This window comes from Mastomys coucha, unplaced genomic scaffold (genome assembly GCF_008632895.1).
Source record: "Mastomys coucha isolate ucsf_1 unplaced genomic scaffold, UCSF_Mcou_1 pScaffold8, whole genome shotgun sequence".
Lineage (NCBI taxonomy): Eukaryota > Metazoa > Chordata > Mammalia > Rodentia > Muridae > Mastomys > Mastomys coucha.
Window position 1 is genome coordinate 8,792,694 of NW_022196914.1, and position 26,748 is coordinate 8,819,441.

Sequence of the window (26,748 nt, forward strand, 5' to 3'; positions counted from 1 at the left end):
CTCTCTCTCTCTCTCTCTCTCTCTCTCTCTCTCTCTCTCTCTCTCTCTCTCTCTCTCTTTCTGCCTCTACTACCCCCCTAACTACCCTCCCCATGCCCTGAATAAATTCTATTCTATACTATACCTTCGTGTGGCTGTCTCTCAGGGGGAAGGGATGCCTTGGCATGGGGCCCACTGAGACATCCCCTTCCCCCATACCTCACCACACCCCCATAGAACATATCCCCTTCTTTAGTTTTTTATGTAAACACATCAATTATCATGTGATGAATTCACATATTCTTTTAGTTTGAATTCATTCTTTATATTTTATGTACATTTTCTCTTTGTGCCTTCTTTCCCTAAACCTGTGCAACTCGGAGGAGACACATAGTGGATGCCCAACACTGAGGCTAATTACCATGGACTACACATCTCTTCCTGGCCAAGCAGGACCATTTCCTGGGGAGATGAATAAAGCTTTATTTTAGGGGGAATCTGTTTGTTGAACATCTGCAGCAGATTTCCACAGATATTAAAAGCTGTCTGGTTTCAAATCAGACTTGGAACTCACAGTCCAAACCTCTGTCATTTTGAAAAGGCTAGATCTTGAAGCTTTTGACCACCCGGGACAACAGAAGAGGTGGGAAGGAAGGCAGCCACTGCCTTCTGCATACCGAACGACGTCCTGGGGCTTGTATGTACTTGCTCACCTGTAGGATCTGCTCTAGAACATGGTGGGAAAGTGATTGCAAAAAGAGCAGAGGGTGTGAGATGATTCACCGGTGGCTGACAGAGTCACCCTAGCCAGGAAGCGAGAAATTAGTTTTTCCATGGGAATCCTGATTCCTTCTCCCTGACCCCAGTAGGCTGTTAGTCCTAAGAAAGTGTTGCTCTGCATGTAGAGTCCATATAAAGCAGTGGTTCTCAACCTTCCTAATGCTGGGTCCCTTTAATGCAGTTCCTCATGTGGTGGTGACCCCAACCCTAGAACTAATTTCCTTGCTACCTGCTAACTGTAACTGCTACTGTTGTGAATCATAATGTTACTATTTAATATGCAGGACACCTAATAGGTGAGCCCTGTGAAAGGGTAATTTAACCCCCAAAGGGGTTGCAACCCACAGGTTGAGAAATGTTGACATAGAGCCACTGAGCAGAGAGGGTGTCCAGGCTAGGTTTTGCTTTGTTTTTGTCAACTTGACACAAGTTAGTTATTTAGGAAGAGGAACATCAACTGAGAAAATGTCTCTATTAAGATTGACCTATAGGCAAGTCTGTAGGGAATTTTCTGGTCTAATGATTGATGTGGGAGGGACTCAGCCCCTTTGGTGCAGTGCTACCCCTGGGGCAGTGGTCCTGGATGTTACAAGGCTGAGCAAGCCATTGGGAGCAAGACTGAAAGCAGTGTTCCTCCATAGCTTCTGCTTCAGTTCCTGCCTCTAGGGTCCTGCCTGGAGTTCCTCCCTGACTTTCTCAATGATGGACTGTGATGCTGAAGTATAAACCAAATAAACCCTTTCCTCTTCCAAGCTGCTGTTGGTCCTAATATTCTAATTGCAGCAATGGAACCCCTAACTAAACACAGGGTAAGTGTCTGGGGAAAGTGTACCCACCCTGATGCTGCCAAGACTACTCAACAATGACTACGAGCTTCATGCATTCCTCTCCAAAGCCCTTCTGGTAGCTGCATTTGACTTTCACATTCTCTTTTATGGGAGTAGGTGCAGATCTATAGATCCCTCCCCTTCTCACTTGAGCAAATTAGGTACTAAAGAGTAAAGAAATCAAATTAGAGCCCAATGGGTATTCCAAGTGTCACACCTTGCCAGCTGTGGAAGCATCAGAGTTCTTAATGTCACTAGAGTTTGAGTCTAGGATGGAGGGCTATGCTTAGGTTGAATTTATTCCAGAAACCCATATGTATGGGCATTTGACCTTTGCAATTCTACTACAATACCCCAGAAATAAGATGCCCAAGGCCTAGAGGATGAGCCAAGGAGCAAGCTCTTCAGATATTAACCCATTGGTCTCCAGTCTGTTTGGGACAGCCAGGCAGTTTACTCTCTAAGCCCTGGTCTTCTCGATTATCAAAGCAGGGATCTGGATCTGGGTTAATGAGTCTACAGGAATAGTTTCCAAATTTGACTAATTAAATAAATAATCTGGCAAGCCTTATTTGAAGAAAACAAAGACCTTGCTTTGTACAATGATACATCTTCATCATGTAAAATGTTTAAGCAAAACAGACAAGTACAGTTAAGACATGCGATCGCCAATGAACCTATTAATCACTAGGGACAAGCTGACAGTGCCACAAAGACATTCTGTAAGGGCTTCATGCAGAACTCCTCTGCACACCCAGGGCTCACACCCCTAGAGCCAGCAAACTATTTTGTGAACTGCCTACTGAGGGCATGTACCACCCTCAGAACTGTTCTTGGGGACAAGTGACAACATGGCAACTACAGCTAGCCCTCAAGAGATCTGTACAATCAAGAACTGCTTGGGGCCTGCCAGAGGGTTCAAAGCGTAAAACTGCCTTCTCCAAGCCTGTTGCTATGTTTGATCCTATTCCCAGGACCCACTTGGAGGAAGAAAAGAGGTCATGAGCTCTCTTGACCTTTGACCTCTCACCTTCACAGATGTGCCCTTACACATATAACCACAAAAATAAATAAATCCTAAAACAAAACCAAAAAGAAAGAACCAGCCAACATGCTTTTGTCCTGAGTAATACATTATTTCATGACATTGCCTATGGGCGGACATTGTAGTGCTTACTCAAAGTAAGGTGGCTGTGATGTCACTGGGCCATATGATTTTAAGAGACCCCCATCATTTGTGTGGTCAGTCATTGACTGAAACACGGTTATGTGGCACATGACTACATAACAACACATATATTAGGGAGAATCTGCTCGGTAACAGGGCTTCCTGTGTTTCTCAAAACGGTGGGCTGTCTTAGGGATATGTAAATTGTCCCACAGTAAAAAGGTTGAACCGTAAGGGTCACACAGTAATGGCCCCATCTCCCTAATTCCTCTCCTCAGAAACAATCCTCAGTGAATGAATAAGTAAGCAACTGAGCAAATAAGGGTGCCCAGGAAAAACCAGATCCCACCCAGGAGAGCAATCCACATGGAAGGAAAAACAAGAGAAAGGAGGGGCTTGGGATATGTTATGGTTTGTATATGCTCAGCCCAGGGAGTGGCACTATTAGAAGGTGTGGCCTTGTTAGAGTAGGTGTGTCACTGTGGGTGTGGGCTGTAAGACCCTCATCCTAGCTGCGTAGAAGGCATTATTCTGGTAGCAGCCTCCAGATGAAGATAGAGAACTCTCAGCCCTCCTGTACCATGCCTGCTGGAATGCTGCCACATTCCCACCTTGATGATAATGGACTGAACCTCTGAACCTATAAGCCAGCCTCAGTTAAATGTTATTCTTTATAAGAGTTGCCTTGGTCATGGTGTCTGTTCACAGCAGTAAAACCCTAACTAAGACAGGATAGGAGGGAGGGAGGGAGGCAAGAGAAGCTAGTGAAGGCCATGTACACACTGAGATCCTGGTGTGATTCTTCAGCTCTAGGTATACCAAAGGACATGAAGTCTTGCTTTCTGGAATACCCCTTAAGACCTTTCCATGGGAAGCCCTCATTGGTAAGGAGTTCTTTCCAGAGAAGGTAAGATTAAAGATGACAGAAACAATGACAACAACAAAAAAGAAAAGAAAAAAAATGAAACAAAAAGAAAAGAGAAGAAGAAAGAAAAGAAAAGATGGCAGAAACATGAAGCCACAGGGAAGACTCTTTCCCTTTCTTGGGAATCTGTAAGTAAGCCTGGCTGAGGTTTGCTGCTGCCGGAGTCTGTGGGATCTCATTAGTGTCAGTCGGTCTCCAGGCTACTGATCACTTCCAGTGTGCAGACAAAACTGGAATTCTGGACATCTGTAGCCACACTGTGAAACCACAGTTGACTGTGACCTAAGACGTTTCACCAAAGCCAATGGCACACCTCAGGGAAGATGGCCTGTCCTTTCTGGGGTCTCTGGGGTAATGTCATCAGAGAGATCTGCTTGGGTTGTGGAAGTTCAACCCACCCCCTGCCACCAAATGACTTTATCTTTAAATGTCTGTAAACATCCTACACAGATATACAATTGTATCTTCTAATGATAAGCTTATTCAAATGCCCCTGGGGAAAGAAGCCACACACCATGCTCCTCAATGTGAAGCATCTAGCCAGCTCCCATGCAACAGTTTTCATGGTAATGCTGCTCTCTTCCAGGCATGTGGGTGGAGGTAACCAGCTACAGACAGGCGTTGCTTCATGGTTCATGGCTCATGTGATACACACCTGTCCAGAAAAGCTCAGGAATCAACCCTCTGAGGTTGCAGCTGTAGCAAGGAATGAACATAGGCTTCGGCAGTCATGTGGGGAGACACGTGTGCACACCTTACAAACTCTGCACCGACACCCTATTAGTGTCTCAAGCTGGCCATGGCTCTGGGCTCTAAATGAGGCAACATATGTCCTCTGAAGTAGGTGAAGATGGCTGCTGGGCTTCCTCCTGTATTTCCCTTGCTGGGGCATCTCTACTTGTAGCCAAGAATTATGGCAGGTAAACTGTAAACCACACGGATGTATATTAAAGTTATGGGAAGTGAGTTTGAGGAAATCGGTCCTTCATTTGGACTGCTGTAGGCCATGGTCAGGATGCTCTGTACTCATCAGTAAAGCAGAAATGTCCAGCCCCACCCAGGACTTACTAAACAAACCTCCATCTCTTCAAGGCCTTCCGGTGATATAGGTTAGAACACACCAGAGTCCTACGTTAATCTTTTCTTGTCTCACAAATGAAATTCTAAGCATACACCAAGTAGTGGAGCATTTAGAATAGGGGGATAGGGGCTTCTTCTTTTCCTCCCTATTTGGTTTGGGTTTCTTTTGGTTAGTTAGTAAAGTCACAAAACAGTATTTAAAAAAATTGTGTGAGTGTATGTGTGTGTGTATGTGTGTGTGTGTGAGTGAGAGAGAGAGAGAGAGAGAGAGAGAGAGAGAGAGACAGAGAGAGACAGAGAGAGAGAGACAGAGAGAGAATGTACCAAAGGAGGCACAAAGAGGTGTCTGAACCTGGGAAGGTGGAATTAACAGATGGTTGTGTGTCACCCAATGTGGGTGCTAGGAACCAAACTGAGGTCATCTGGAAGAGCAGCTTGCTGAGCCATCTTTTCAGTCCAATCAAAACATACATACATGCACATATATATTATAGAGTTACAGACCAATTAAATTGAAATACAATGCCATGAATATTTAAAAATGTATAATATTGTAACCCAGATGCGTTGCTTTGTCCACACATTAAATCTGAAGATATGGCAGCAAGTTTATTACTAGACTCCCCCCACCCTTGGTGAAACAAGGTTCCAGTGTCTACAGACCAGTCTCAAACTTGAGACCCATCTGCCTCAGCCTTCAGAACTCTGGGATTACAGGTGCCCCAGCCTAGCTGACAATTAGAGAAGGAATGCACGCAGATGATGCTGAGACACCTGCTTCAGATATCATGTGCTAGTTCTACTGGTGGCAAAGTGGCCACTCCTGATACTACTGTATTATTCTGCCTGCATCTATCAGAAGCAGAAGCAACACACACATACACACACACACACACACACACACACACACACACACACACACACACACACACACAGAGGCTGGCCCCAGACTCAGAGATCTATGTGCCTCTGTCTCAGGACACTACATTTGAGCTACATTTTGGTGACAGTAAACATTAAATATTCCCCTTCTAGGTCCAGGGCACTTCCCACCCCTGCTCCCCTAAATCTCTTCATAGAATCTCTAGGTTAAAGAAGGATGCTTCACCCTTCTCTGCAGGACTAGGCACATGATGCACCAGGGTGAGGGCATGGGGGAGCTGCACTCTCAGAGGCGAAAGGGGAGGGGGGATGAGGGGAAGAACTCTGTGAGGGGGGACCAGGAGGGAGGCCAACACTTGGGATATAAATAAATAAATAAATAAATAAATAAATAAATAAGGATGCTTCAGGATCCCGTACAAGTCGGGCAGTGGTGGTGCACGCCTTTAATCCCAGCACTTGGGAGGCAGAGGCAGGCGGATTTCTGAGTTCGAGGCCAGCCTGGTTTATAGAGTGAGTTCTAGGACAGCCAGGACTACACAGAGAAACCCTGTCTCGAAAAACCAAAAAAAAAAAAAAAAAAAAAAAAAAAAAAAAAAAAAAAAAAAAAAAAAAAAAAAAAAGGAAAGGATCTCGTACAAAAAGAAAGAAGCAAATGCCACCACCGCTGGTATCTATCACTTCCATTGTGGTGACCTGAATGCAAATGGCTCCCATAGGTACATAGTGGAGCGGCATTATTAGGAGGTGTGCCATTGTTGGAGTGAAGTGTGTCACTGTGAGCTTTGAGGTCTCAGATGCTCAAGCCAGGCCCAGCTTCTCTCCCTCTCCCTCTCCCTCTCTCTCCCACCTGCTCATACTCCTTCTCCAGGACCATGTCTGCCTGCATCATGTCTGCCTGCATGTCACCATGCTTGCTTCCCGTCATCCAGTCCCAACTAAAGGGTTCCTTATAAGAGTTGCTGTGGTCATGTGTCTCTTCAAAGCAAGACATGCACCTATCAGTTCATCCAGTCATTTCCTCTGATAGCTGCTGCCTTCACCCTGTAGGCTTAGGTCACCCGGCTTCCTCCTCATGAGCCTAATACAAACAAGCAACTTGTGTGTTAATGAGCACGGAGGATCCAACTCTTAAGTTGGCTTCTAACACTTCTGAGCAGGGATGTCATGCTGAACTCAGAACACCACTGAACAGAACAACCCAAGTAATCCTACTTCAAAGGGACTGTGCTCGTCCCCTGGCATAGCCACTTTCAAACAAATGTTGCTTTATAGCAATGGCTGACACTGAGCTCTTAACTGTCCCTCCTGGGCCAGGCTCCCAGTCTCTTAGACCATAAGCATCTTTTCTGGGTGGTTTTCTAACCAAGAGAATGTGACACTCCCTCCAGCCATGTCAACTGTGCCTCTCAAAATAAGATTCATTATCAGGAAAAGCCAAATCGATTTGTCTCTGCATTTCAAAACCATAAACCCACAGCACCTAAAACGGCTCTGGGGGCCGTTTTCCCTGCACCCCACGTGCCATGAAAACAAAGGGGAACTAAGCACCCTCCCCAAGGAGCCTTCTGACACACAATGTGAACTCCTACAGAACTAGCCATAGCTACAGAAAGACACTCTTCTCTTAGAAAAAGTACAGCACGGGAGTACAATATGTTTAAAGAGAAGAAAGGACTACGAATTGAACATGGCCTTCTGTAACAATTTTTACGTGTAATAACAGCCCTGTTCCAGGTCCCTGGGAGTACTGTGCAAAAGCTACAGCCTGTGTCTCATCACACACACACACACACACACACACACAGAGAGAGAGAGAGAGAGAGAGAGAGAGAGAGAGAGAGAGAGAGAGAAAGAGAGAGGACTCACATTAGCTTCTTCTTACTTAAGTCTGCTCACCTAAAAGAACTTCTAAACCATACCATATGACCACCCTATACAGGCTCATTGCAAAATTGTTTTCTATGTCGCTACTGATCAGGGTTCCAGGGAGTGGTTAATTTGGGTCATCACCTTTGGCTTGAGGGTTACCTCGAGAATCAGTGAAACATGTGGCTGCAAGTGTCTGTAGGGGTTTTTCCAGGGAAGACTGACAGGGCATGTCAGCAAATGAGTGAAGAGGACATCTTAGATTTGGGTATATCCCTCCATGACGAAGGTGGAAGTATGGTGTGATTCTAGATCCTAGCCTTTGGATGTAGACTTACACAGCAGCACCACTGGGGCTTTGGGGCTGGGTTATTAAACTCTGTGCTTCGTTTGGAGGTTTCCCTGGCTCTCTGCTGCAGATGGCTGCCATGGCTGATCATGTGAGCCCATCTCATAAACTTACTCTTACAATTGCATGCATTCTTGGTTCTTCCTCTAGAGAACCTCATAATATAGACCCTAGCAAAAGTCAGAGTTGGAAGTGGCTGGAGAGTCACCCGGCCTATTACAAGGACCTGTCACAGTAACTCATGCTATAGCAGTTATCACTGGGATAGCCACGGTCACTGCCCTAGAAAGGTAACTATTTACAAGGCATGGCACCTTGACTTTGAGAATTCTCAGATTTTAGCATGACCTAGAGGTTGCTTCTGGAATGGATGAAGAGCCCATAGGCAGAAAGAACTAAAATTGATAACACTTTCCTCCCCTTTGGGAGTCCCATTGACGACAAATGTATGTCACTCAAAGGCTACCTGTATGTGTGTGTGCAGCTGAGGTAGTGTCTCATTCTGAAGTTCAGACAATCCTGGAACTCTGTGTTCCTACAGCTCCCAATGGCTTTGAACTCATGACAATCCTCCTGCCTCAGGTTCCAAGGTTATAGGACTGACTTATTTCTCCTCTTAAAGAGTTTAAAATAGCCAGGCAGTGGTGGCACATGCCTTTAATCCCAGCACTTGGGAGGCAGAGGCAGGTGGATTTCTGAGTTCGAGGCCAGCCTGGTCTACAGAGTGAGTTCCAGAACAGCCAGGGCTATACAGAGAAACCCTGTCATGAAAAACAAAACAAAACAAAAAAGAGTTTAAAATAACAGACTCTACTCGAATTTAGGATGTGATACTCAATGACTGCCACCCTAACAAACTCACTCAAGAATATCTATTTAAAGGCAAGTGTGGTGGTGGTACACTTGTGTAACCCTAGCACTTGGGAGAGATCCAGAAGAACCAGGAGTTCAAGTCTATCCTCAGCTACAATGGAAGTTTGAGGCTAGCTTGAGCTACAGTACACTCTGTCTCAGAAACAAACAATAAAACAATCAGCCAGACAAATTAATAAAGAAGAATTTCTTATATCAGCAGGGGGGGGGGAGGTAAGTTTGGAAGAGAAACAAAGTAGGCAATCCAGGAGAGGTAGGAACAGAGGGTAGGGCAGAAATACTTAAGGTACAATGTACACATCTGTCTTAAGGTTTCTATTGCTGGGACAAAGCACCATGATCAAAATGCAAGGTGAGGAGAAAAGGGTTTATTCTGCTTACACTTCCACAGCACTGCTCATCACTGAAGGAAGTCAGGACAGGAACTCAGACAAGGCAGGGAGGGACCTGGGTGCAGGAACAGATGCAGAGGCCATGGAGGGCTGCTTCTGACTGGCTTGCTCATCATGGCTTGCTCAGCCTGCTTTCTTACAGAACCCAGGACCACCAGCCCAGGGACGGCTCCACTCACAATGGGCTGGGCCTTCCCCCATCAATTGCTACTTTAAAAAAATGCTTCACAACCAGGTTTCATAGAGGCATTTTCTCAGTAAGCTTCTCTTCTTTCAGATAGCTCTAGTTTGTGTGTCAGGTTTACATAAGACTAGGCAGCATAACATCTACGAAAGTTTCAGAGAATATATATGTTATAATACATATATATATAATTATATGTATTATATATATTATATGTGTATGTGTATTATATGCATATCATAGCTATATGTATATATATACACATATATTATATATAAACACACATATATATGTATATATATACACATATATATGTATATACATAGTTTAATGAAAGCGGCAGGAGTTTGGTCAGGTGAGTAGGACCCCAAGGCACCCAGATGTGCCCAAGTCTGCTTCTCAGCTCTTATGTTTCACTCTCTCTTACACTGTTGGTTCACTTGAGGGACAGACTTAAGCCAAGCATGCTCTGTCCTGTGCCTTACCATGCTGAACTGCATCCTTTCTTGCTACTACCTGCTTGGCAGCACTACAGGGTTTCTCTGTGTAGCCCTGGATGTCCTGGAACTCACTCTGTAGACCAGGCTGTCCTGGAACTCAGAAATCTGCCTGCCTCTGCCTCCCAAGGGCTGGGATTAAAGGCATGCACCACTGCCAGGCTAGAAGTAACTTTTGTTTCCTTTCTAGGTCTTTATTGTTCTTCTGCCAAAACTGTCCTGAGCCTGTTACAAAAAGACAAATGTGATATTTTTCGACCGCTGGCTGGGAGGCAGGCAGTACTCTACCCCACAGGCTAACTGAAGCCTAAAATGTTGTTAAGCTGAAGGCAAAGTAGAATTTGGCTAGTCAAACAAGAGTGTTTTGGAAAGCTGACCCTTCTCTTGGTGATGGACGAACACTTCCCCTGGAAGGGACAGGAACAAGAGGAACTGGCAAGAGTGAAAACCAGCCATCTCATAAAGACTATAAACACAGACTCTGGGACTTGTGTCACTCAAGGGGATGTCGTCTGGTCTACTTGTGTCCCTTTTTGCTCCTTGACCTCAGGGGCTTCCACTGTTTCTGATTTGTATAGAGATTCTCAACTGTTAATTGTATAAGGAAGGCAGAGAGTTTTTAAAAACCCATCTTTTGGGTTGTTGTTGTTGTGGGATAAAGTCTTGGGAAAATACAATGCAAGAATAGGCCTGTCCAGTCCCTTAAAATCAGCCTACAACCGTGTTCTGTCTGTCCCTACCGTCCATCTGAGTCTGACTGGAACAGAGAGGTTTTTGACCAAATGGATTCTACGGACCACTCTGTATCTTTCTCCAAGTCACCTTCTGCTAACTTGCAATTTGCTTCACTTCTCCTATGCCAGGAAAGGAGGGAAGTCAGTGTTGAAATTAGAAAGGCAGAGAAACGGGTCCTCCTGTAGCCCATGTTAAATCTAGCCAACAGCTTCTAGACCAGTGGCTCTCAGCCTTCCTAATGCTGAGACTCTAACACATGGTGTGGTGACCCCCAACTATAAAATTATTTTGTTGCAACTTCCTAACTGTAATATTGCAATGGTTATGAATCATGATGTTAAGTATGTTTTCTGAAGGTGACCCCATAAAAGGGGTCACAACTCACAGGTTGAGAACCAACGCTCTAAACCCTGCTATTACTAAAAATATGGGCTCTGTGTTGGTCCTTCTGTTAGACGAGGGGTCACTTTCGATACTGTCATGTAAAATGCAGGTGAACTGATGGTTCAGGGAGAAATCATGTCAGGAAAAGCACTCCCAGAGTCTCAGATCACCTGCTTTCAGGGCCTAAACCTCACTGTAGAGGGAATCTCAGGATGCCTGCATGCCCAGTCACGCCTGGGTGGAGTAAATCAACGAAACCTGGGGCAGACATGCCTGTGGGGGCCAGAAAGCCACCCAAAGTTCTATCCTGTGCTGTACCACACAGTGCCTTCTCCTCTGTGTCATGGTGTAGATGAAGGTTGGCGAGCAGGAAGGCCAGCCACTTGATCTCCATCCCTCAAGAGTAGGCAGAGCTGTCACTGAGGATCCTGCATTCAATTATCCCTACTGAAGGAAGTACATAGGAAATACATAAGTAGCCTTCATCTTAAAGAGCGTGACAAGGGGATACAAAGCCAGTCAAGTCTATGCTGCTGGCTACTGGGCTGTGACATTGTTGATTCCCTTTCTACTGAAAATGTTTACAAACTCAAAATCACCGATTGTATTTGGCTTGACTGTTCCTCTCCTGTAGGTTTACAAAGCTTTTTAAAAAAAGGATATATGGGTATATATGTGTGTATGTGTGTGTGTGTGTATCTCATTGTCAGAAAAAAAGGGGGAAAGAAACAATAAATAGATGTTAGATTTCAGCTCTATTTAAATAGCCAAAGAGAGGAGACAAACGGCCTAGCCAAATATTTAATGCTGTGAAGTCTGCATAAACGAGTTGGCTCAATGAAGCTGCTCAAGGCTACTAGGATCAATATGCATCTGTGTCTTTAAGACAGGAGGAGTTGACTAGGCCCCTTCTGACCCTGAGATAGCAGGCAGACCAAGGCTCTGACACATAGTGTCACTCACACAAAGGAACCCCCCTGGGAACAAGAGTTGACCCTTTCTCTTGCCCCACCAAGAATGGCCGCATAACACAGCTCCAGCCTTTCTGGGTGAGCTCCTTGAACTCCCTCCCACGGCCTAGTTTAATGGGTTGGCTTCTAGAAGGATTGCAACAGTTATGCAAAATAGGTCTCTGAAGGTCTGAAATGTGGGTGCATACAGGAACAGCAGGTTGCTTAATCTCCAGCTTCAGCGTCAACCCCTTTGCTAAACACAGGCGAGGCTCTGCAGCTCCCAGGGCAGATTAATGACCCACCCCTTGCCATTCCACCAACCTGACTCCCCAGGGTTACAGACGCCATCTTGTTCCCAGGCTTTACCTCCCGTGAGGGACTGGAGTGTTGTACTTTCAGCCTTCCCTTACTGGTTTTCATCTGTCCAGCTAAGTTTCACTCCCTCCCCCCACCCCTTCTTTACTGACAACATTCAGTCTTCAAATACTGGAGGAGGATGGATGAAATGTCCAAACCCGGCACTCCTTATGAAAGATTTCCTGTGTGTCTGCAGTGGACAACAAGCTCCTTACAGAAGCCAGCGCTGGATCCAGGCCTGCAGTTTTTACACGAGTTGAACATTAGCAAGATCACCAGATTTTCCTTTTCCCTTATTAGAGATGACAGTAACAATGAGATACTGTGTGACGTGGAGATCTGGGTGTTCATGGGAAGGCCGGCAGGCTTTCACTAAGTGCTCTTAGGTATTCATAAGGAAACCTTGTTCTAAATGAGAAATCACAGTCAGCTAACGTCTTACACATACTGCGTACATATAGACATCTTATAGAGGCATCTTTTCTTTTTGAAGTGGCAATGTCAAATACTGAGACGGCAGAAGTCTGGCCAGCATTGACTTGGAGGAAGGAGTAGTGATTGCACAGGCCAGTCAATGTGTGGCTGCTTCTGTGACTCACAGATCAACGAGAGATGAAAAACCAATCATAGCCACACACTCCATTGACATGCTTTGACACCGATTTGACCCACTGACATCTTCAACTGCCTGACCGCTGCCCCTACAGTCCAACACTTTCAGAGGCAGTGGAGCCATTGAACACAGACCATGAAACAGCTTTCAAAACCACAGCCTATGCAAACTACTAGACACATGATGAGCTATGCCAATCATCTGTACGTACGCCCTGTCCAAGAATACAGAGAAACAGAGTTCTTACAAGACAGACTTTCTGCTAAGGAGTCGGAGAATAAATCCATGTTGTGAGCCTAAGCCTCCATCTTTGTGTCTCTGACTCTTAAAAGTGTAGAAACACATTCTTAGCTCCCGGGCCATATAAAAAACAGGCTAGAACAAGCTGAACTTGGCCCTTGGGCCATAATTTGTTGACCCAACTGCTTCCATAATGGGCCCTGTGAAAAGGCCGGTTCCTCAGCTCAGATCAAATCACACTATACACGGTACCTGGGGCAGGAGTAGTCTGAAGGAAGGGTGGGAGACAAACCTAGGCTCGGCAGAGTACAAGGCTGCAGCAGTAGGGTAGGAGCCAGAGGTTTCCTCAAAGCCTCCAAAGTGTTCTCTCTGTGTATAAGCTAGCTGTGGAATGCTGAGACACAGGAACGGGACAGTGATAGGTGTGGCTTAGGTGGCTACCCAGCTCCCTTGAGCCTAAAATCAAAACTAAAACATGGGCCACTACTGGCCATGGACAATAATCCAGCAGTCAGCAGCACCCCCCCCCACCCCCCCACCCCCCGCCCAAGCAGCGCCCATGGCTGCCTTCTCAGCCACAGCTCTGTGGCTCATAGGCTTTCAAAGTTCTGAGCAAAGAACTCCCAAATCCAGGCTGCAGCTCACTCTCTACCTACCTCCGAGGCTCACCTCACAGCAACCATGCATGTCATCGCTAACCTGCCCCAGGGTCAGCTCAACTGCACAGCATTCCGGCTTCTTCACTGGAGGGAAGAGCTATGTCAGGTCAGCCCTGACACAAGGAGAAGCAAGGTCTGGAAATGGGTCTGAAAAACCAGGCTGGGCTGGGCTCTATTTCCGTTCTGTTTCTCTTTCTTACCAGTCCCATGCCCCCACCACAGAGAGGATGTTCTGAGATTGAATACAACCACTGGAGACACAAATGTTTCAACTTTCTTTCTGTGCGGTTGCAGCCAAGACTGGCCCCAATAGAACATTCCCTGTTTCTGGGGGTAAGGACATTATTGTGACAGTTGCCAGCCCCTCCTCTGACAAACGTTCAGGATTCACACCGTATCTCCTCACTGATTTCTCTTTCTGACTTAGAGGCTAGGCAGAGGCAGACTGCCTCTCTGGAAAAAACCCCAGCACACTGGAGTTCTGCTCTGGATCCCAGACAATATCTGGATATTCCCCAGCTGCTAGCCAAAAGCCAGAAGGAATTAGCAAGCCCCTCTTTGGTTCTGAACTATAAAAATGTAACAATTGCTTTTTTTTGAAACTTGAAAAATCAATTTCTGGTCAACTATCTTCCAAGGCAGTTGTTCTAAAACCATGCTTGCTATGCATCATTTGCCAATTTAAAACCTGGTTTTAACTTACAGGCTGCAAGGTTTTGTGTGATTCACTTTTAAAAGTTACCCTTAGATGGATAAAACTAGTAACAAAGTAGTAAGAGAAAGGCTTTCCTGAGCAGCATCAGGCTACTCTTGTCGTTTCTTGTTCATTTCTCAAATAATTACCAAAAAAAAAAAAAAAAAAAGCCACCGCGAGTCAAAAGTTGTGGCTAGCAAGGAAATAGGACTCAAACTGGCTCTCCCGCCTGCTTCCTACCTGCATCGTAAGCTGGCCAGGTGAACACTCTCCACTGGGCTCCAGCAGCCACTTGCACAGGCTAGTTGCCAAAGTTCGCTGTGTTTTCTTTCCCTTCTCCATTCAGATCTTCACAGAGGGTTACTAACTATCAACAAAAAAAATATGTGAGCCAGGCCATTGCCTGCTCCAACTTCCTGCCTTGCTCTGCTGAGCATAGAAAGAGATTCTCCTCCAGCTTCACCTGCTGAGCTCGGCCCCACCCACATGAAGCACTCAGATCATTTTTCATTTATGAGTGCATCCAGCTAAACTGTGTATGTGAGGGTATAAGCCACACACACACTCTGCCAATGTGTGAAATCCGGACTGCTAAAAACTCCTTTAATTTTGGAAGAGTGAAGGGGGAAGCCAGTCCCTCGCAGCAGTCATGGGAGGTGCCCTTTTGCCTGCACCTGTAGGTCAGCTCTGCCCTCAGCGAAGGACAGCTTAGGATATGGACACAGAACACAGAGGCAGACTCAAGATTTCAGGCATGGATCAAAAAAATATAGCAAGTGTGTACTTCACATTCACTAAAAAAGTGACACCAGGAAATGAGCTGAGAAATGATCCACCCGGTGACCTAACGCTTCAAAGGGAGCTAAGTATATTTTGAATTTTAAAGGGCCAAGGTGTTTGTCTGTGGGTTGGATGTTTGCTGCGTAAGCTAGAGGAGCTCAGTTGGGATTGCCAGCAGCCATGTCAAAGCCAGTACACATCTGTAACTGCTGGAGTGGGAGGCAGAGACAGGTAGCTCTTGGGGCTCACTAGCCAGCTAGTGTTGCTGGCCCTAGACCTATATGTGTACACACACATACACACACACACACACACACACACACACACACACACACACGGGGGGGGGGAATTTAACCTGCATTCAAATGGATATAAAAATGGGAGTTTATTTTATAATGAAATTCACTGGTAAAGAAGGGCTACTTGTCTCCATGACAACAAATCCCCACTTTTCTAATCCAGCTAATCCCATCTTCTATTTCAGACTATCAAATACGGAGATGGCCGATCAGAACACACACTCCTTCTTGAACATCAGCAGCTGCAAAGATGATTTGGTTTCTCGCCCCAACTTTATCAGGAAATACAACTTTAAAAAAAATAGGCTCCCCCAAAGCAGCATTCCTCCAACCAACCCTATTTCTACTATATGGAAATAGCTTTGCTTTCCAATGAAGTGAGGGGTCTTCAGAAGTCCAGCCAGAGCCAAGGATATTGGTAGCACCAAGGCTTTGACAGTAGATTTGAAAGTGCGGATGAACGATGCAAAAGGAAATGGCATATTGTTACTGCAATATTAGCAAAACTCTCACCAGACACACAGGTTTTAACAAAAGGAAAGCACCTTTTGTTTACTAGCTGTTCTCAGGCTACACATCCACAAAATCATCTTCTTTAATTTATCCATTTATTTTAGATTTTTATTCAATATAGTCACACACTCTCATACAGATTACATATTGTCATAACCTATGTTTAGTTACCCACAGAAGTTCTTCAAATTTTCAAAACTATTTGAGGATGTTGGGGCTGGAGATATGGCTCAGTGGTTAAGAGCACCAGCTGCTTGCTCTCCTAAAGGACCAGAGCTCAAGTCTCAGAACCCACCATGGCAGTTCAACCCTGTCTTTAACTCCTGGGGACCCAATGCCCTCTTCTGGCCTCTGCAGGCTCAGACATATATGCAGATAAAACATTCATATAGTTAAGTAAATTTTTTAAAGTTTTTTAGTAACAACAACAATAACAACAAACCACAAAGGCAGGTAGATTTCTCTGAATTGGAGCCCAGCCTGGTTAGTGTACAGAGCTACAAAGCAGAGAGAACAGGTCTGTCTGTCTCTCTCTCTCTCTGTCTGTCTCCGTATATGTAACACACACACACACAAAATCTCTCCAAAGGAAATGACATGATTGTCCTCATAGGCCACCACATCTTGGAGGGATCGCTGACTGATTTCCCTTTACAGTCATGCCCACATGTGCTATTTCACTGGTGGGTCAGATAGGAAGGGCCAAGCTCCCAATGCCCGAGAGTGGCATTCAGCCCAGAGGCTAGAGAGCTGACTGTGGGGTGGTGGACTTCCCACCCCCTTTGGGAAAGCCCACGCTCCTACACTGAATTTGCCATAAGAAGGAAGCCTGGTCCTTACAATTATTTCTTTTTAAAGCAGTGAAGGAAACAGGGTCAACATGTTCCTGGCCCATGAATAAACTCCAGTTGTGGTGACACATAAGTTGTGTCGGTTGAATATTCTATTAGTTTGTGAGGGCTGCCAAAAATCTATGGTAAAACCAGTTTTCCCACCTCTCTGTCACATTTTCTCATCACAGGCTGGGTAATGTACAGCATAGGAGCTTCGTTTTGAGGGCATGGCTGCTGTGTTTACTGACAACAACACTCCGGAACAAGTGCAAGAACCAGCCACCAGCCACCATTCCATCCCTGGCTTCTGAATCAAGTCCTCACGGACTTCCTATTACCACAGGAAGTAGTAGCGTGGAACTCAACTTGGTTCCTGAGGTCAGACACTCCTATATTCTCACCTCCGACTGTATTCTCACCTTTGGTGACCAGGGAGGGACCCTAAGAACCACTTCCTCATACCTCCTTACCATGTGGCTACAACAATAGGGTCAGGGAGGTGAGAAAGCTTCCCCTGTGGAAATGGTGAGATTAGAATACAGGACTTTGAAGGACTGGGAAAGTTGCTATGTGGTTGTGTCTCCTAGAAATGATAGGGAAGCTTCGCTCATGATACCTCAACAATATGGCTGCCTGAACATGACCTGAACAAGCAAAAGCAACACTGGCAGTCATGTTAACCTGGAAGGAGGGACTCATAGGGCTTTGCCCATATATAAAGAACTACAATAACTAAGGATTGCTGAGAGTAGAGAAATAGTCTTCCCCAGGGAGTAGCCCCCTAATTGGTTATCTAATACCAAGTGACCAGGCCTGAAATCATATATATGCAACACTAAAGGGATTGAGCGATTATATTTATATATTTACAAACACGCACACACATACACACACCCCACACACAAGCACACATACCACATACCTAGGTGGTTGGTACCTGAAGAATTACACTTGAATTTTATAACTTTCACATACACAAGCACTGACGACCATAGTCAAATGGTGGAAGCACTGAAGATATCCATCCCTGGATGAATGAATGAATAAACAAGATGAGCTGTGTGCAGACAACAAATCTGCCATTCTCCATCCTCTGCCTCCCACGTGCTGGGATCCTAGCCCTGGACCTCCATGTCCCACCCAGAGTTTCAGTTTTGAAAACCCAAGTTCTGGAGACAGCTGCAAAGTGTGTTCCTGAAACATCATGAATGTACTTAAAACCACAACTCTGTAATCAAGAAGAGGATGAAATGGCAATGTATTCATACTTTTTAGAAAGCCAATGGAAACTGACTTTTCCTCCTTCTTCTTCTTAGCTCTTCCCGGTTTTAGAACTGTCATGCTTATTACAAAAATTGAAAAGACGATCATGTGTCACAAAAGAAAACTCAAACAACCTTGAAAACAATCTGTTTCTCCCTCAACCCAGTATAACTCAAACAAAGACATGTGAGCAAGCAAGGTGCTGTTTCCCCAAGCTGTGGTGAGAGGCAATAATGTAGAAGCTACAGGGGAACACTCTGGATTGTGCAAGGCAGGAGAGCTTTGGCCTGCGGAACTCTGAGGCTCAGTTCTTTTCTAACTCCTGTCTGATATAGTGTTTACAAGTACCCAGAGAATTCTACGTGTCCGCAGTCTGTCCCTTTTCTCCTTAAGCCCCCATGTAGCCTGCATACCCGGTGCCCCCTCACATCTGACAGCATCTGGCAGACTGACATCAGCATCTCACTGGTCCTTCACTAACACATGAGCTTCTCACCATGGGATCTATCTAGCTCTTGACTAGCGCTCACAGCCCTCTTTCTAGCTGCCCTGCGCCTGGTCCCTGGGTACTAGCTCCTTTGTCTCCATAGTTAGAGCAAAGCCGGGCGGTGGTGGCGCACGCCTTTAATCCCAGCACTTGGGAGGCAGAGGCAGGCAGATTTCTGAGTTCGAGGCCAGCCTGGTCTACAGAGTGAGTTCCTGGACAACCAGGGCTACACAGAGAAACCCTGTCTCGAAAAACCAAGAAAAGAAAAAAAAAAAAAAAAAAAAAAAAAAAGAGTGAGCTGACTCTCGGTGGCCAGCTCTCCTCTGAGCTCCAACCAGCCTCTGCCAGCTGCCCATCTCTCATGGGATGCCCAATAGACACAAAAATTCATCGTACCCTCAATCTAGCATGTTCTTCCTCAAATACATTCTTCTTTTCCAAACATTGTTCCGCCTGCCACTCAACCAATGAGTCCTGAGTCTTCCTCCCCTCTCTCTATCTGGTAGTTTAACTCTTACCTGCCTCTCCACACGTTAAGGACGACCTAACTATTTCTCACTTCCTTGAGTGTCCACCCCTCCGTTTTATCTTGTACACAGAGGTACTTGATGGTGAACATGGAGACCAGTCTGACATGCTCTACGGAGGTACCACTGGGCATAGGATAAAACCTCCCCTCCTCTACAGTGTCTAAGAGCATCCCTGAGCTGGTCCAATGCCTTTGGAAGAAGCAGGCACAGAGTCTGGAGAGATAGATAGCTTGGGGGTTAAGAGCATGGACCACTCTTCCAGATGGCCTGGGCTTGTTTCCTAGAACCCACGTCACAGTTACCTGTAACTCCAGATCTAGGAGATTCAATGACCTCTTCTGACCTCCCTGAGTACCTGCCCTTATGTGTGGACAGGCACGCATGTGCACACACACACATACACAACTAAAATCTTGAAAAAAGAAACCTACACACACATACACATACATACATACACTGGCTCCTGCCTTTTCACAAATGTGTATGCTTTCATATGTACCAGTGATTGTACACACACACACTAAAGATCAAATCCAGGGCCCCACACACTAGGCAAGTGTTCTATCACTGAATACTCCATCAGTCACTTGTGGTTCTTAACAAGGAGCATTTTGACTCTGCCATGCTTGAGAACATTTTTTAGTTGTTATAACTGGGATGGAGGGAGAGGTTGCTACTTATCTAGCTGTAGAAACCAGAGATGCTGCTAAAAGTCTCATAACATGCAAGACAGCCTCCTACAACAAAGACTCATCCACAGCCTGGGCCTTGTGGGTTCTTAGGACACCACAGTACACTGTACTGTGACTGCTTCCTACTCTAGGGACCATGAGCATAAATATCTGCAAGGTGCAGGAAATTAAGTGAATGAGTGAGAAACGGGTCATACAAACACAACAGACATCACCAGGGAAGTAAGCAGTAAAGCCCTTCTAACGAACATGGATTCAAACGCCCCAAACACAGCGCTGAGTCATACAGTGTGTGACAGGTTCGCAGCTTCTACATGCCTTCTGGGCTACGGTGGGGAGCAATTTCTTCTCTGGCATTTATTCCTGTTTAAATTTTTTAAATTACACTTGTTTATTTATTGCATATATATATATATATATATGTATGTATTTTATATCTGTCATAGTGCAAATGTGGAGGTCAGAGGACAACTTGCAAGAGTTGGTTCTTTCCTTCCAACGTGTGAGTCCTGGGGATGGCACTCAGGTTTGGTGGTGTCTTAGTCAGGGTTTCTATTCCTGCACAAACATCATGACCAAGAAGCAAATTGTGGGGGAAAGGGTTTATTCAGCTTACTTCCATCTTGCTGTTGTTGATCACCAGAGGAAGTCAGGACTGGAACTCAAGCAGGTCAGGAAGCAGGAGCTGACACAGAGGCCATGGAGAGATGTTCCTTACTGGCTTGCTCAGCCTGCTCTCTTATAGAACCCAAGACTTGCAGCCCAGGGATGGCACCACCCACAAGGGGCCCCCACCCCCTTGATCACTAATTAAGAAAATGCCCCACAGCTGGATCTCATGGAGGCATTTCCCCAACTGAAGCTCCCTTCTCTGTGATAACTCCAGCCTGTGTCAAGTTGACACACAAAACCAGCTAGTACAGGTGGCAAGCATCATTACTGGCTTACCTGTTTCACGGGCCACCTGGCCTTCATTCTTATAAGGCTGGGACAATACTAAAGTAACATTCCTTCTATTTCCCTTCAGGAGCTTGCATGCTCCTGATGTCTAATAAGAAAATGAGAAAATAGGACAAAATACATCATCTGCTTTTTAAAAATTAATTTTTGTGTGTGTGTGGCTTGCAAATGCTCATGGGCATATGTGTGAGGCTATATAACAAATGCCTGAGTACACACATACCATGGCGCATTTATGGAGACAGAGGAAGCTTTGTGGATTCAGTTCTCTCCTTTCTCCTTTGCATGGGGTTCCAGGGACTGAACTTGGGTCATCAGGCTTAGTGGCAAGTGCTTCCAGCCGCGAAGCCATCTCATGGCCCCCGGTTTTGCTGTCTTTTTCAATTTCCTTCTTAAGGGCTCCTTCTTGTTTTTCTAATGATCTTAATCTAGTTTTTCTAAAAATAGATTCTATAAAATATCATTTGAGGGAGATGTTCCATGCAAGGATGACTCCAAAGAAATACGTTTAGGAAGTACTGTTAATTGGCTTTTCCGTTACTGGCTGTGTCCAACCCTCCTTTTACGGAGTTCCCACCCCTGCCTATCTGTACTGCATTTATTAATATTCCTGGAACAAGCACTTTGAGAGCTTTTCAAAATGTTCTCCCATATCCTCGCCTGTTGTTGGATTTCTTCTTCCTTTGGCATAGGGTACATACATGGTTTAAACTCCCAACTCTACACAGAAAAATCCCACCCTACTCTGCCAGTCCCCATCCCTTAGGTGTGCCTCAAGCTCAGTTCTCCCATTCTTAGCCTCTTCTCTTCATCTAAGGAGCGACCAGAGTGAACATGGGAGGTGACAAGGGTCATTCTAGGCACAGGGGAAATAATTGAACAGGAAACACATGGCGACCCGAGAACCTGGGTCCTCAACAAGGCAGCTGTCCTCAGAGCTATTTGTCATCTTTCAGGTGGCTTCTCGGAATCACGGCCCAGTCATGAGGACTGGATCGGTCCATAAGAAAAAGATAGGCATGCTTCCTTCAGACAAGGCTGAGCAGGACTAATCTCTTTTGGGGAAAAACAAGTCTAACTTTAGAAGAATAGATAGTCCTTAGGCCCTACCCCACCCATCCCTGCCTCGGCAAAGATACTCCTGATATTTTACCTGAGCTCCTAAGTGAAGCAGTGAAGCAGGTGGGGGTGGGGTGGAGGAATGACACACCACATGGTTATTGCTAGGCAGCAGAGACGGACAACATCATTGTGAACCTGGGCAGAGCCCGTATTTAACAGAGTCCCTCGGTGTGGTAAAAATGTGAGAAACCTCTGTGAATTAAAACAGTACCTTGTTTCTGTGGCTACTCAGCCCTTCCCTCCCTGCACCCTCTCCTGTGGTCTTCCACAAGCCCAACAGAGGCAACACACGATTCAGTTTCAGCCGTTGGCCACATGCAGCCTGTAGTTTCCAGATCTCAGGCTAATTCAGCTTTCTGAATTTACCACAGCTTATGATCAAAAGGTATCGGAGTGTTTCTTCCTCAAGCGAAGGGTGGAGGGAGCCCCTGGAAGAAGAACTCTATCTAAAGCCACATACCACTCAGTAGCATGTTTGGCCTCCGAGCTATACTTTCGAGGTACTTAACACCTTTACCTTGAAGCATCCCCCTAGAACCACAGATGCGTCTGTAGTTGTGGGAACTTGACTCACAAACCTGCAGCTTTCTGATGCTGTTGAGGAAGTTGGGTTGTGGACGGAAACTTCTTTCCCGGGCCTTCAAACAATCAGGTTTTTGTTTCTCCCCCTTCCTTCCCACAAGAAGAATTTCTAGAAATAATTGGAGGCGATTTCCCATGGGAATAAGGCGAGAGTGACTTCCAGGTCTTAAACCTTATCTAAAGCAGCTAGAAAACAAAGGGCGGAGTAGTGTGCCTGCTGCCCAGAAACAATACTAATTCTGCCAATTAAAGGCTGCCAAGGCCTGAACCTACTTGGGAGAAGGGTGGGCGCTAGGATCAAGCCACTCTGGTTTGTAATCAACTAATAAAGTGGGGAGCTGGGTATGGTGGGGCACCGCTGCAAGGCCAGCCATCCTTGAAGCTGACCAGGAAGGACCTAGCTCAGTAGCAGCCTGGGCAAGACAGTGAATGCAAGGCCAGCGGAAGCTACATAGCAACACTGTCTCAAAAAGCAACAAAATAACAAGCAAAGAAACCTGTGGGCCTTGGAGTAATTATCAACCCGTGAGGCCTCGCAAATGCAGTAGCAAATAACTCTCTGGTGGGGGGTGTTTGTGAAGGAGCGGTAATCAGCGTTAAGGAAGGGCATGTATTAAAAACATGTGCTTGATGCTTTATTTTACCCTGACTCTGAAACTTCTCTAGAAACAAACAAACAAACAAACAAAAACAAAAGAGTGAGCTTTACCAAATGACTACCAGCAATTGCAGCAACACCTGCTTATTTGTAACTCTGAAGCTTCCTCAGACAGAGGACAGTGTATTTGCCAAGCTTGGGCTTCAGTATTGGAATCACATGGTTGTGGTCACATGGTGTGCATTGATCAAGTGACGATATAGTGGTGTGGACTGTCCATATCTCAATCTCCTCTCTGCCACTTCAGTGTATGTACATCACTAGCCATACTACTCATGGCTCTCCTGGCTCCCGAAGTTCCTGGCTTAATTGAAAGTGACAACAGGGAAAGAAACGGAACTTTTGAGTGCGTTAGCAGTATTAAAGGACTCAGAAGTCAGTGTTGGGCGGTTCCCAGAGGAGCTGCCAGCTCCAATCAGGCCACTGAGTACTTGACGAAGGCGGGACAGATTCACACATCACCAGGGATTTCCCCGGAAGAGAGACATGAAACGCTCGCCCAGAGTTGCACAGAGAGACATCTAATCATCTCCTGGGTCAGTCCATCATCAAGAGCCGGGCTGGAAGAAAGCTGTATCTTCCTTCTCAGGAGTAAAATGACCTTCAGCTTTAAAATGTCTAAATTAGAGTTCCTAGTTAGGCATGAACCAGGTCCTGTTTCCTCTTTCACTGATAAAGGCAAAGAAGAAAAAGAGGTGTAAAGAATAAGGTGGCTGTAAAATTAAGAACAGAAGCTCAAGCTAGCAGAATTTGCTTCCACTTAAAAAACAAGCCCTGGGAAAGATGGCTCAGTGGTTAAGAGCACTTGCTGCTCTCGTAGAGAACCTGGGTTTGGTTCCCAGTACTCATATTGGGCAGTTCACAGCTTCTTTCAAGTCCAGTTCGAGGGAACCAGAGACCCTCTTCTGGCCTCGGCACACACACGTGGTGAGCATGCATACAATGTAGGCACTTAGGCATCCCGCCACCTCTAAGGACCAGAGGGTGTCATTGTCCTTTTATATGCCAGCTGTAATATATGAGGAAGAATTCTAAAACATCCAGAATGATGCCCATGGGCATCAGGTGCTTCTTTCTCTGTCTTTGACTTCCTTTGCTTCTCACCCAGATAACCGCTGGCATTTCCATTTGAATGTATTAGAGCTCTTAAGAAAACTTCTACCATTTTTCTTTTCTTTTTATATGTTATCCAGTGTGAGCAATGAAATTTCCTATGTCTTTCCTAACTCCCAATGGGCATGGGTTTATATACCTGGCTGTTGCCAGGCACAACCTCCCTCCCTCTTTCCCCCCTCCCCCCACATACACACACACACACACACACACACACACACACACACACACACACACTCCAGTCCTGTGACCCTGAGGGTTTCCCTGGATCCTAACTGACTCTGACTTTGGCTACCTATAGTACTTGGACCTCAGTTTCCCTGGCCAATCTTCACCTTTCACCTTCACCTGGCATCCCCTGCTTTTCAGAGGCTGTGGTGCCCCTCCACATCTGAGTGCTGGCACCAGGCTTCATCAGTGCCTTTGAATCCTTGCTAGCACAGGGCACCCATTATCTGCCAACAATGCTATGGAGTTTACAAACACACAAATAAGACCACGTGTCTGCTATGGTGACAACCCACTGAGAGCTGTCTGTGAAGTCTGATAAACACTCTGATAAGAGGCTCCTGTTTCTCTTATTTCACGCTCCCGTAAGCTGCCCCCAGCAAGCCTGTAGCCCCTCTGTTCCTCAAGCCCCTGGACACAAACTTTTAACTTTTTTCCCCCAAGACAGGAGTTCTCCTTACATCCCTGGCTATCCTGGAACTCCATCTATAGATTAGTCTGGCCTTGAACTCACAGAGATCTACCTGCCTCTGATTGCAAAGCACTGTCATTAAAGGCACGCACTGCCACCACCACCCAGCTGAATGAACTATTTAATCCACCAACACCCAGGGATCCTTCAGGGAAACAATTGAGCGCTTACAGGTCACAGTCTTGCAAAAGTGACCATCTAATCACAACAAGCCCAGTCTAAAAATAGATGTATCTGGCTTAAGACATCCAAAGGTCTCAGAAGGCAAACACCACCACACCTAGCTCACATGGCCTTGATTGCTGAGCTGGGACAGCCTGCACCCCCAGGGTATGAGGCAACACAAGGAAAAACAGGTGTGGACACTCACCTCTGACTTTAAGGCAGTTGAGGACCCAGTGGGAGGAGAAGTTGGGCCTCTTCATCTGACTGAGGATGCACAAAGGCATTCTCCCAGGACTGATAAGACAGTTTTATTATACCATGGTAAGTGACACAGAGAAGCAAGTTGCTGCCCATGGCCGCCTATCTCTGAGTAACATCAAAAGGTGCGGTACTGCTCCACAGCTCCCATATAGACAGATACGGCATCCTGCTCTAAGGCCTTCTCTATTTTGCAAACCAGGATTCTATTCTACACCTGAAAAACACTCAAGGCAAAACCAATGATAGGCAGACAAGACAGACAAACAGATACACATAGACACACAGATACGCACAATTCCAACATGAAAAGCTCCAGTTATTTGGATTCAGTCTTTGGAGTTAATGAACATTTACCATCAATGGGAATGCATGAAGTCCCAGATCTTACATTTATTTTTCCATAGCTCCCCAATATGTGGTCTGACAATCATAGCCCCTGTAACAAACCTCTAACAAACATTCCTTTAAAAACAGAAGGCTGGATTAGGGACATAGATAGATAATTGGTGGAGCGTTCAGTCAGCATGAGTTCAATCCCACAGCACTGAATATATTGGGTACACTGGGTATGTTGGTGCACACCTGAAATCCCAGCACTAGGAGGCAGAAGTGGGATGATCAAAGTTCAAAATCATCCTCAACAATGTAGTAAATCAGAGGCCAGCCTGGAAGCCTGGTAGACATAATACCTATCCTATAACCAAAACCCAACAGCTGTGCTTACAAATATATGAACAAAGCTGTGCTCTGAAGGGGCACCGTGACAAGCTGCTTTCCCTCAAGACAAAACAGAAACAGGACTAGCTCTGAGATGGCCCAAGTCCCCACTAACTTGTCTGTACACTGGAAGGCTCCTATCTAGCAGTCAGAATGTATCTGTGGGGTTAGGAAGAAGGCTTATAGGGTAGAGGGCTTACTGTGCAAGCGTGAAGACCAGAGATGGGATCCCCAGAACCCATATAAAGAACCTGGGTGGGTATGGTGGCCTGCTTAAACCCCGATCATGCAAGCAGTAGAGACAGGAAATCCCCAGAAAAACCAGGCCAGCCAGACTAGCTGAAATGGCAAGCTCCAGGTTTAGAGAGAGGCTGAGCCTCAATACATTGGGTGTTGAACAATCAGTGTTAACCTCTGATGTCTGCACTTATCTGCACACATATAAAAGCACCTTGACAGTGGCAATCAATTCAAAATCGGTACATTCAAACAAGACATGTTTACCCAGAATGCATGTATTAGCGCAGAGTTCTACAAACACCCAGCACCTTTTCAGCCTTTTATTTATTGATTTGTAAAGGGTCTTAACAATGCTCCTCCAATCAAGGGTGTCTAACATTTTAACACCACAAC

At 45.7% G+C, this 26,748-nt stretch overlaps 1 protein-coding gene across 10 annotated transcripts in view; it reads right to left on the reverse strand.

The window, feature by feature from the left end:
- Positions 1 to 26,748, reverse strand: part of Pdzd2 (PDZ domain containing 2) — a 386,879-nt gene that overhangs the window by 126,147 nt on the left and 233,984 nt on the right. Inside the window, exon 1 of one of the 10 annotated variants that reach the window (XM_031360289.1) lies at positions 14,681 to 14,906. The exons of 6 other annotated variants lie outside the window; for them this stretch is intronic. The gene's annotated coding sequence lies outside the window, so the exon portion shown is untranslated. 3 more of the 10 variants (XM_031360294.1, XM_031360295.1, XM_031360293.1) reach the window with 3 other exon arrangements.